We start from the raw sequence: 12808 nt of genomic DNA on the forward strand, positions 1-12808 counted from the left end.
AGAGAATTGTTTTTAATTCAAAATAAAGTTTCACATTATTAATTCAAAAGCATTTTTATGCTACAATATTTGATATGTTAAGCATTTTAAGTGCTTTCATTTCATCACTGAGATTATATAAAAATAAACAAGCAAACAAACAGAAAAAGGATTTTGGCTCAGCCAGGTCAGAAACAAAGACACTTCTGGAAGAACTAACGTGATGGCTGCCCAAGGAGAACCCAAGTTCTCTTTAAACATATATTGCTTGGTGACGGCAGTACTGGTAAAACTGTATTTTCAAAGTGTTGTTTGACTCTTGAATTTGAGGAGTACCTAGTTGCACTTATTGAGGTTCATCATACTGTGTTTCAAATCAACAGCAGACCTTTTAAATTCAATTTGTCAGACACATATTTGGTAGCCTGAGAAATGGCAATTATTTCTAAGTGCAGTGTGCCATTACAATGTTCGATGTAACAACACCAAGAGTTACAAGTATATGCCAAAGCGGCATAGAGATCTGGTAGGAGTATGTGAAAACATCTCCATAGTATTGCATGGCAACATAGTGGCTATTAAATAATGGAAAATTAAGACAAGAACTATAGTCTTCCAATGAAAGAACAATCTTTAGTAACTTTACCAGAAGTAACCACAACTTTGAGAAGGTTATCCCTTGGCTTGCTAGAAAACTAACTGATTTAGTTTCCTGACTTAGAGTTTGTTACCACTCCTGCTCTTGCCCCACCAATATTGTCATAAACTCAGTCTTGGACTATAAGCATGGCTTAGAGGTTGCTCAGATAACAATTCTCCCAATAGTAATGATATCCTGTGAGAAAATGGGGCTGAAGTCTGAGGCCTAGTCTTATAGGCAATTGCCTCGTAATGTCCAGAATGCAGTGTATTTGCTACTGTGTTATACAATAGTTCCTTGGTGTCCACAGGAGATTGGTTCCAGGGCCCCTACTGACAACGAAATCCATAGATGCTCAAGTTCCTTATGTAAAATGGTCTAGTATTTGCATATAATCTATATACACCCTCCCATATACTTTAAATCATCTCTAGATTACTTATAATACCTAATATAATGTAAATGTTATGTAAATAATTTTTTTACTATATTTCTTAGGGAATAATGACAAGGAAAAAAGGCTGTACATGTTCAGTACAAATGCTTAACTACATAGTACATGTCAGTAGCAACGTAACATTTCTTTTTCTAATATTTTCAATCTGTGGATATGGAACCCAGAGATACAGAGGGCTGACTGTATAGCTAACCAGACATGTGTTTAATCTTTGGAATGCTAGGAGAGATGAAAGGGATTGAGAATAAATGTGGCAGTTAAAAAAAAATCTTTATATTTTAGACCTTCATATTTAACTGTTTGGACCTCAATTGTTTCTTTCCTGGTTTTCAAATATAAGACTGCTATAGTCACATCCCATACAGAGACCAAAAAATGGGTTTATTCTTGTCTTCCAGAATTGGAATGTATATGGGTGAATAAAATATCTCTGAAATAATGGACATATCCAATAGGTTAATAAATTAGTAAATCATAATATAACAACTGATTTAATATTTCACATAACTTAAAATAGTGATTATTAAACATTTTAAACAGCATGCTAAAATGCTTGTCATGAGCTCTTAAGTAGGACACAGATTAAATATACATATAGCCATAATTATAGTTCAAAAATAAAAAATAAATAAGCTTACTAGGAAATACATTTTAAAAATTAATATGATTAGATTATGGGTAGCTTTCTTCTATTTTTTAATATTTTGATAATAAGTAAATATAAGGTAGGAAAAGTAAATTTATTTCAATTAGCAAAAGCAAATCATTAAGCATGTAAAAACGCCTTCTAAAATAAGAAAAGAAACAATGCGAAGTAGCATATCATCATCAGATTACTGGGAAGCATCTGTAAATGTCAAAAGTTGATATTATTTAACCATATTATGAAAAGCAATTAACAATTAGATGACAAATGCATTGCTTTATGATAGTTCTATAGCAAAATAAACTAAAAACAGAAATACCTTTTAGTAATTAAATCAACACAATTGAGAAAAATTTTTCATAGCCTTTTTTCATTCATTTCCCTAATTCAAGCCAGTTATTTCTGTGCTTTTTTGGTCATAGCTGTCTGTATAAACTAATTAATAATTTCAGTGGGTCTATTTACCACTCTAACCACACATGTCCCCCCACCACCACCCCCACTCCCCCCCACCCCCACCTCCCGCCAAAGAATTTCCCTGTTATGAATTAAGACAATTATTCTATTGGAAAAATCATTCCAATAGCTGGCTCATTGGCCCTGGACTGATTATTGTGATTTTAAGTTATTAACTGAAATCAGTACTATTGGCCACATGCTGGCTTAGTTACACAGTGTCCACATTTTTGTCTTCTTTTTGCATCTATTTTTGCAAGAAAAAAGAATAAGTAATTCTAGTCTGTATTTTAAAACTAACCAAATAAGTTACCACAAAGTTTTCTTCATTACACAAATTTTTATCTCTATCCTTGTTTTCTATTTTGTTCCTTCCACTAACTTATTTATCCCATAAGCATTTTTTAAAGTAAACTTTTTGTTTTAGATAGTTTTAGATTTACAGAAAAATATCGCAAAGTTAATACAGAGCATTCCCATATATACACCAAAGCCAGTTTTTCTCTATTATTGACATTTTACTTTAGCATGATATATTAATTACAGTTAATTAACTACTATTGATATATTATTATTAACTAAAGTCCATACTTCATATTTCTTTAGTTTTTATCTTGACGAAAGGAGGTATTAATAATATTAATATTAATGGCTAACACTTATCTGGCTCCTATGAGGCAGACACTCTTGTAAATGTTATGTACATGTTAACACAGTCCTACTGTGGACTTAAATCTACAGGGTCAAGAAGCTGAGAGAATTCCAAACAGGATAAACAAAAAAAAAATCCCATCCTTACCAAGACACATCATAATTAAATTTATGAAAACTAAAGGCAAAATAAAAATCTGAAAAGCAACTAGAAAAAATTGACACCTTCCTATTGAGAAAAAACAATTTGGATGACAGCAGATTTCTTTCCGGTAGTATTCGTGCATCTCCATTTTATAGGTGAATAAATTTAGGCACTCAGACATTCAATAACTTTCTCATGGTCACTTAGCTATAAAATTGAGGAGCCAGTTATCTGATTCCAGGGTCTATGTTCCTACCCTATGCTTAATGAAACCATGATTAGACAACTACTATTTTTAAAATCCACATACATTCAAGCCAATTCACCAGAACCTCAGTTAATACTAAAATGTGATTTTATCTGGAATGTTTTTCATACATATAAGTGCTTCTAGGGACTCTCCTTGCAATTTCAGAGAAATTGAGAACTGGTAGAGGATTCAAGTGTTCTAGATCCTTTAGAAATAGTAACTATATACATAACTATAAACTTAAGAGTGAACATAGCAAGAACCATGTGGCACCTATAAAATAAAAGGAAAATACCTACAAACCAACTGAAAGAAATAAAAAAAAGACTTAATGACTTTTACCTCAGGGAATATGAAGTAGATGTACTTCTTTCTGTTCTTCCCTCTACTTATAACTAAAAATCCTGGACATTCTATATAAGACAAACATAGAAAACTCTGAAAGACAGAAAAATGGTAGAGAGGATAAGGATCTCAGGACCTGAGGAATATGAGTTACATTAGTGGGGTTTTGTTGTTGTTGTTGTTGTTGTTGTTGTTGTTGCTTTTTCTTTGGTAGGTTTTTGTCTCTTGTATCCCACTTGTGGAACTAAAAAAGCTGGCAACCAGGGAATGCCAAGTGCATAGACAAAAAAATCCATTCCCAATAAAAGTCTGCTGTCTATAAACAAAGATCAGGATAGGGGCAGCCAAACACAACAAAATAGTGGCCCTATCCACGTCTATAAATACCAAATAAAAAGTCCAGACTTCCACACTAAGAGATTGGAGTAAGGTGCCCCAACATCCTTACAGAAATAGTGTCAAAGGAAAAAGCTGCAATTTTCATGCCTACAGAGAAGTAAAGAGGCTCTACCTTCAGTGTTAGGGGAGACCACCGGGGAAGTCTGGCTTCAATACCTATCCAGCATTAATGAAGAATTTCTTCTCCTCCTTAATGGATAATATTAGAATAAGTCTAGTGGAAAAGCAGGACATTCACCATCACCCTTTAGTAATGAGGCCACCTTCACCACAGTGTCAGTGGAGACAATGGGAGGAGCTGGACTTGAAGCCTGTCCAACAATAACAAGGAACCTATCACCACCTTAGGTGCAAACGAGGCTGAATGGGAATCCTGGACTTTTATCTCTGCCTTGTAAAACTATGGTAGTGCTTCACCTTCTACTGCCAGAGTAATATTAAACAAAGTTAGCTAAAATAGAGGTTTAAATAAAAATCAGCATCTGATAATGCAAAGTGTTTGTGATTAAATAAAAAATTACTAGTCATGTCATGAATGAGAGAAATCTCAAACGGAATGCAAAAAAGACAATTGATAGCCACCAGTACTGAGATGACAAAGATGTTAGAACTATCTGACAAAGATTTTAAAGTAGCCATGGTAATAATCTACAACAAGCTAGTATGAACTTGCTTGAAACAAATGAAAAAGCACAGTCTTAGAAAAGAAACAAATTTATAAAGAATCACCAATAAAGAAACTGCAATAACTGAAATGCAAACTTCAGTAAATTCAGCCCAATGGCAGAACAAATGAGACAGGAAAGAATTAGTGTACAGGAAAATAGAACAATAGAAATTACTCAATGTACAATAGAGTAAAAATAGACTATAAAAATGAAGAGCCTTGTGCTTTGGAACTATAATAAAAAATCACACATTCATATCAATGTATTTCTGGAAAGGGAAGAGAAAAGGAGGAGGAGTTGAAAAAGTAGTCAAAGAAATAATGGCTGAAAATTTATCACATTTTATGAGACTTAAACCTACATTTGAGAAACTAAACAAACCCTAAATAGGATATATCAAATAAATTCTCATCAAAATGCATCATAATTAAATCTCTGAACACTAAAGTAAAGTAAAAAATATGGACAGTAACCAGAGAAAAATATACAGTACTTATTGGAGGAAAACAGTTAGAGTGACAGTAGATTTCTCATCAGAAACCAGGGACGTGACAAGAAAGAGTAAGTAGCACAATAATTTTCAAGTGCTGAAAGAAATCAATTGTCAATACAGAATTTTATACACTGTGAAAATGTCCTTCAGGGATAAAGGAAAAACAAAAACATTCACAGATGAAAGAAAAAAGAATTTGTCACCAGCATACCTAAAAGAATGGCTTAGTGAAGTTCTCTAAAAGGAGAGGAAATGACAATAGAAGTCTTGGAATTGCAGTAAAGAAGAAAGAAGATAGTACGCAAAATTTGGGTATATACAATAGGTTTAACTTCTCCCCTTGAGTTCTCTAAATGATGATTGATGTCAAAACAAAAATTATAACATTGTCTGGTGTGGTTCTAGTTATGTGTAGAGGGCAAATTTGAGACAATTATATTATAATGAGGGGGAGTAAAAGAACATGAAATATTTGGTAAAATGACATACCAGTAGACTATGATAAGTTGTGTACATATAATGTAATAACTAAAGCAACCACTTAAAAGACAAAGATTGGAAGAATGAATGAAAAAAACCATGATGCACTATATACTGTTTAAACGAAACTCACTTCAAAGATAATGATATAGTCAGGTTGAAAGTAAAAGGAAGGAAAAAGAAATAGGAAAACATAAATCAGAAGAAAGCAGGAAGTGCTATATTAATATTAAGGAAACGAGAACAAAGACAATTACCAAAAACAAAGAGAGACATTTTGTAATAGTAAACCTGTCAATTTGCTCAAGAGACACAGCAATCATAAATGAGTGTACAGCAAACAACAGAATTGGAAAAGATGTGAGATAAAATTGTTAGACCCGAAAAGATAAATGGAAACCTACTCATTATAGTTGGAAACTTCATCACTCCTTAGTCAACTATTAATAGAATAACTGGACAGAAAAACTGGTAATAATATGGAACCCAACAACATCATTTTAATCAATGCAGAAAAAGTATTTAACAAAATTCAATCCTCATTCATGATAAAAATTCTCAGAAAAATAAGAACAAAAGCATGGATTTAGCAGGTATTATGTTAAGTGAAATAAGTCAGAGAAAGACAAAAACCATATGATTTCATTTATATGTGGAATCTAAAAAACAAAATAAACAAATAAGATGGTCACAAGATGGAAGGCAGATTAGGGGATGGGGAGGAAAAGGTCAAAGGGATTAAGTACAAACTACTAGCTACAAAAAATAGTCATGGCATTATAAAGTACAGACTAGGGAATATAGCCAATAATATTGTAATAACTGTGTATGGTACCAGATGGGTACTAGATTTATCAAGGTAATCAATCACTTCATAAGATACATAAATGTCTAATCACTATGGTGTACTCCTGAAAATAATATAATATTGTATGTCAACTTTAATTGAAAAATAAATTTAAAATAAATAAAATTTTTTAAAATAGGCAAACTTCCTCAACTTGATAAAGGGCACATACAAAAAACTTACAGCTAACATTATCCTTGATAGTACAAGATTGAATGCCTTCTTCCTGAGTTCAGGAAAATGGGAAACAAAAGATATATAGGTAGAAAAGGAAAATGCATGGTTTTCTACACAGAAACATTTTAAAAGAATAAACTATGAATACACAGAACAACTTGAATAAGTCTTCAGAAAATTATGTTATATGAAGAAAGCTAATCTTAAAAGGTTATATACTATATAATTCCATTTGTAATATTTTTTAAATGCCAAAATTGTAGAAATAAACAACGGATTAGTGGTTGTGAGGGGTGAGGGAGGGGATATGAGTGGGAGAGAGTGGTTGTGGATATAAAAGGGCAACCCAAAGGACCTTCCTGGTGATGGAATGTTCTGCAACTTGAACGTATCAAGGTCAGTATTCTGTTTGTGATATTGTACTATAGTTTTACAAGATGTTACCACTGGCAAAAACTGGGTAAACCGTGCACATGATCTCTGTATTCTTTCTTACAACTAAATGTCCATCCATAATTGTCTCAAAATAAAAAGTTTACTTAAAAGAAAAAAGAAATGTAACTATATAGCACGTGCCTGGATAAAAGACCAAATTTTGCTAAGGATTATTTTTGTCTTAATTAATGCGCAAACTTTGTACAAGATAAATCACAATTCCCTAAAATCTATATTACAAATTGATAAAATGTAAAACCTCTGCATATTAAAAAATACAAAAAAAATAAAACATAAAAAAATACAAAACATTTATTTAAATGAATAAGAAACACTCTAGACCCCCAATATATAAATAGACAAAAATATAGACAGAGAATTTACAAAAAAGAAAATACACATGGTCAGTAAATAAAATTATGCAAGATTTAATATCCTTAGTAATCAAAGAAGCATGAAGTAGAACAATATTGCACATATCTCAAGTCTCTAGCAGAGCACTGACCAAAATGTGAACCTCCCACTCCACCTGGAATCCAATTTGCTAGGTCATTTTTCCTCTGTAATCTAAATTAATTTATAAGTATTCTTTCTGAATACATCCATTAGAATAATTTACAAGACACTGTACTTCCCTGACTTATTGGACTAGAACTTCTTAATTTGTCTTTTTGGCCTTTCTTAGAATAACACTAGCATGTTAGTTGGATTTTCTCTAATTCCCAAGACTCTGCCTCTGGGGAGAACGATGGAGTCTAAGAAAAAGGCCTGTAGCACAAACCTCAGAGAAGTTGGAGCTGTTTATAAGAAGTGATAGCTCTGTGGGGCACACATGCCACACACCCTGCCAGTACTGGGTACAACGCTCTCAGAAGCCTTGTCATGGCTGGTAGTCTAGCTACAGGCCAGTATATCCAAAGATAGGGTTACCTCAGGTCTAGATTTTGAATGTGCTTCACAGTTTAGTCTTAATCTTCCCAGTAACTTAGGCACTCACTGGAGAAAGCGAGATAGACCTAGAGGATTTAGTGGGTGCTCCTTTTCTTTTGTTTACATTTGGAAGGGGAGGTGGGGGAGATACAGACATCAGAGGTTCATAGGTGGAATATGGTTCTGCTTTTGCTCTCTGTTGTAATATGATGAAGTGCTAAGATAGTAAACAAGTTATTTATTATGCCCCATTTCTATCCTAAAAGTATGAGAGAGCTTACATGTCAATCAATTACAATTCACTTTGCCCTTTTATGTAATGTACTTTCATACACGGCATTTTATTTCATTTCAATATGATTGGTTGCATTCAAGATAATTCTGATTCCTAATTTTTGGTTAAGTAATAATAAACAGCTTCACATGTTTATTAAATAAATATATACTGGATACTTTTTATGCATTGGTACAGTATTACATGGTGGGAACATAAGTGAATACAACAGATACAATTCTGTCCCCATTAATTTACAATCTAGTAGTGAAAAATGACAAAAAAAAGATAAATGATTATCAATTTTAATAAGTAGCTCTAAGGGGATAAAAACACAAGAGACTGAAATGCAGAATATAGAGTGGCATGGGACTGTTGGATATATTTCAGGTCTTTGCTCAAAGCAAATCCCTTGCTTAAAGAGGTCTTTTCTGACCTATTAGAAATAGCAATCATTCTATTTCAGCACTCCTTATCTCTTTCTCAACTTTATGTTCTCATACACACATGCACATACATATAATCTGCTTACGTATTTTGTTTTTCTGTCTCTCTACTCATGTATAGTTTCTATAAAGATAAGGACTGTTGCCTCTTTATCAAGATGGTTGTTTTTCTTTCTCTTTTAGGACTACAGTAGTGCCCGGCATAGAGTAGGTACTCAATAAATACTTGTTGAATGAATGAATGAACGAGGTAGTCAGGAATAGACTTTCTGAGAAAGAAATATTTAAACAGAGACCTAAAGATAAATCTAGTCATGCAAGAAGAGGGTTGAAGGAAGAGGCCTTTCTTAGTAGAGGAAACAGCAGATGCAAAGACCCTAAGGCAGAAAAGAGATTGACATAGAAGGAACTTAAAGAAGCCCATGTACTGGACGTATGTCTTGGGCAGTAGCTAGAGCTGCAGTTGGAAACAGGGGCAGGATAGGGTCGTGCTGTGTATTACAGACCAAGGTAAAGATTGTGTTTCATTGTAAACACATTGGGAAGAGATATAAACAAGGCTATAATATAATAATAAGATTTGGGTTTAAACATGATCACTCTAGACTCTGTGTAAAACAACTATTGGGAGATAACAAAAGTATAACCAGAGAGACAGGTTATGAGACTATTGTAACAACGGTGAAGATATTAGCCAGTATTCGTTAAACACTTACTCATCAGGCACTGGTCTAAGTGTTTTATATATTATTTTATTTAACTAAAATTTGAGCTTAACTTATAGGTTTTATGAATATTTTCAAATTAATTTTCTTAAGCTTTACTTTTCCATATTATAATCTACTTTAGTGTAAAATCAGATATAGCAAAAAAAAAAATTATTTTAAGGTTATCGTTTGCATTTAATGGGGCTCCAAAGAACACTATGATTTTAACATATTCTTCACCTTAAAAATTTTGAAAAATATTCCCATAGATCTTCAAGAACTATAACTGATTCTTAAGTATTTGAAAATGGTGTCTGGAGTAATCCAGCAATGTGTGCAACAAGCTAAAGAAGAAATTCAGCTGAGATATAGGTGGGGTAATCCAGATATTAGACAATAAAGCCTAGCCTAACATGACTGCAGTAGGAAATATTCGAAGAAGATAATGGCAAGAAAAAATGCAAAAGTGCAAAATAAAATATAAAGATTTGATTGAATGTGGGAAAGCATGAGCGAGAGGACTTAAAAGCATCTTTAAGGCTCTGAGAAAGAGTGGAGTAGTGGATGCTATTGATGCCCTGCACAAGTCCCTTTTATGTGCCTATCGTATCTATCCCCAGCTACTGTGGGTACTGTTGGTTAAGACACACTTACACTCCTGTCTGGAGGAATGCCCTTAAGTATTGTCTTTGGAAGTGAAATTGGAGCTGCCCTATCTGCAACTGGCAGGGTGGCTATATCCTCCCTCCAGGGGCAGCTGACAGCTAAAGACTAACTAATACGGGACATGTCTCAAAATGGGACAATTTGAAGGAGCTATTTATGCTTCAGAGCTCCCTGAAGATCAGGCTGAGGATCCTGCTTTGCAGCTAAAACCACATCTTTGCTCAGCTCCTGCCCTACCTTATCTATTTCCTTCACTTCCTTACAGATTTCTCCTGAGAGTGCTTCGTCAACAAATCATATAAGAATCCTTTCCTTGTACTCTCTTTCTATGAATAGTGACCTAAGATAGTAGAATGGGGGAAATACTGGAGTAACTGACAGAAAAAGGAATGTAAGAGAGGAATACTGCTTTAGACTTGTTCGATAGATATTATCAGTCTCTTCCCAACATAGTCTGAGTTGTCTTGGAGAAACCTTCACATAGGACATGATCACAGCTAGAGGAAACTGGGGCATACTGAATAAGTAAGGTATATTTCAAATACATTCGATATCTAAAATTGACTTTCTGATATCAATTCTTTAACTACAGAGCCAAATGCCCCTTAAACTAGTCCTGAATATATTTTATGGAGTGACTCAAACTTTAAAGCCTAAGTATTTTTCAAATAGAGAATGGAGAACCCATGAGCATGAGCACCTAGGCATCAGCAAAACATCCCCAACAATTTTTCAAGTGTTTTATTTTTGGCAAAACTCTATTTAACTCATTTTGCAAACGCTCTTCTCTTCAGTTTTTAAACCCCTGGGTATTTCAAAGGAAATTTAATCCATATGTTTCTGATTCATTTACATTTTAAGTCATAAAAATGTTATTTTTATAAGAGCTGTTTGATATCCAAGAAACTTTCTGAGCCTTTTTTTAAATCTCTTTAAAGTCTTGTTGGTTGGAGCCAGGGAGCAGACATGGTGTGTGATGCACCACCCGAAAATGTGATCCAGACAGACTCAACCATAGACTGACCTCAGAACAATGCTGGCCACATCCAGCCAAAAAATAATGGCAATGAGATGATCAAGAAATTTGGGCTGGACACCAGGGAATCCTTGAGAAACACAAGAGAAGCCAATGGCAAATAATAATAAAGATTAAAATGGGATTCATTAGTGTGTCATTGATGTGTTTAGGCATGTAAGGACTAGACTATCATACATTACAGCTTTCAGGAAGATTTGCAGACTTCTACAGGACAAAGTCTCATGTCACCACCCAAATACTTTATGTGAAGAGAATCGTGCCTTTTCTCAGCATCATATATAATAATAGAACATCAAAATAACAACATCCAAAGGGCTTTAAGTAATTTATTGCATATCTTTACTACAGAGTACTAAGCAGTGATTAAAAGAATGATGTAAATATGTATTTAATGATATAGAAATATGTTCATGATTCATTGCTAAATGAGAAATATGGTGACAAAATTGTACGTGGATATTAGAACCACACTTTTTGTTAAGAAAAAAGGAATACCAAAAAATTGTTTTTTTATATATGCACATTAAAATATTAGTGATTCTGTATAGTTATTAAGATCAAGGTTTTTTTTTTCCATTAGTTTGCTTGGTTATATATTTTTTAACTTTCCTACAATATGCACTGTGTAATTCTTTTAAAAACTACTTTTGTCTGCACGTTAAAAAATGTATAAAATAATATTCCTGTAACAGTGTAAGAGCACAATGCCTTTCTTTTTCTCCTTATTTCTTTTGCTTGGGAACAATAGTGCATGGGGTCCAAGCCGGAGGAGGTGCTAAAGCAAGTACTAGATGATCAAATCGTCTGAGAGTTGATGGAATGTAAGTGTTCATCTGGAATGGCTGAATCTATGGTGACCATGCTTTCTGAACCCCAAATTGGTCACACAATCTAACATGTGGGAGTATATGACAGGATAGATAATTTAAAATCAGAACTGTTCTCAAAATTCTAGGACATATGGTTGTTCTGACTACAGGGCATACTGCTTCAGAGAGGAAGAAAAAAATCTGAAAGGCAATCTAAGGAACAAAATAATGGCTGGTAATTTATAGAACTGTAGCTGCTGGTACTGAACATACACTGAACAAGAACTGTTCTGATTCTCCCTCATGTAAATGTAGACAGCATTTTAAATCCAAAAGAGTATTACTTTCACATCTGTTGGCATCTAGTCAGTGGCTGTTTAAAGTACTACCTATGTAAAATGTGCACTACTGCCAATGTTAATTATCTCATAAATTCTCTTGAAACCTGTAAAAATAAATGCTTTCTCCAAAAGAGCCACTCTCTCTAATACCATTAGCACCCCATTTCCTCTCCCCTTTACTACCATCCCCACCAGCTTCAGGGCTGATTCTGAATCACAAGCAATATTCTATTTTGTTCTGCTAGACTCATAAAATCCTTTTTGATCATAAAGACAGAATAAAGCATCTTTTACTGAGGCCCTATTTAGTGGAAAAAAGTTAGATAAATAATCCTAATGTTTTCATTTTTTAAAAAGTGATTTCACAGCACTCTCATCAAAAGGAATAGAATAAGTAGGGAACTCAATTAATTATCATATAAAATCAAATTATATCAAAACTCTGAAAAGACTTTCTGTGTTAACATCCTGTAATGATTCTATTTAAACATATTGTATTCTCAAATTCTGAAATAACTGAATAACTTT

At 33.5% G+C, this 12808-nt stretch overlaps 1 pseudogene; it reads left to right on the forward strand.

Annotated features, from left to right (window-relative positions):
• Window positions 1-202: 202 nt before the first annotated feature.
• On the forward strand, window positions 203-1003 carry LOC118609363 (annotated as a pseudogene).
• The last annotated feature ends 11805 nt before the right edge of the window (window positions 1004-12808 follow it).

The sequence above is a fragment of the Rousettus aegyptiacus genome, unplaced genomic scaffold (genome assembly GCF_014176215.1).
Source record: "Rousettus aegyptiacus isolate mRouAeg1 unplaced genomic scaffold, mRouAeg1.p scaffold_m13_p_11, whole genome shotgun sequence".
Lineage (NCBI taxonomy): Eukaryota > Metazoa > Chordata > Mammalia > Chiroptera > Pteropodidae > Rousettus > Rousettus aegyptiacus.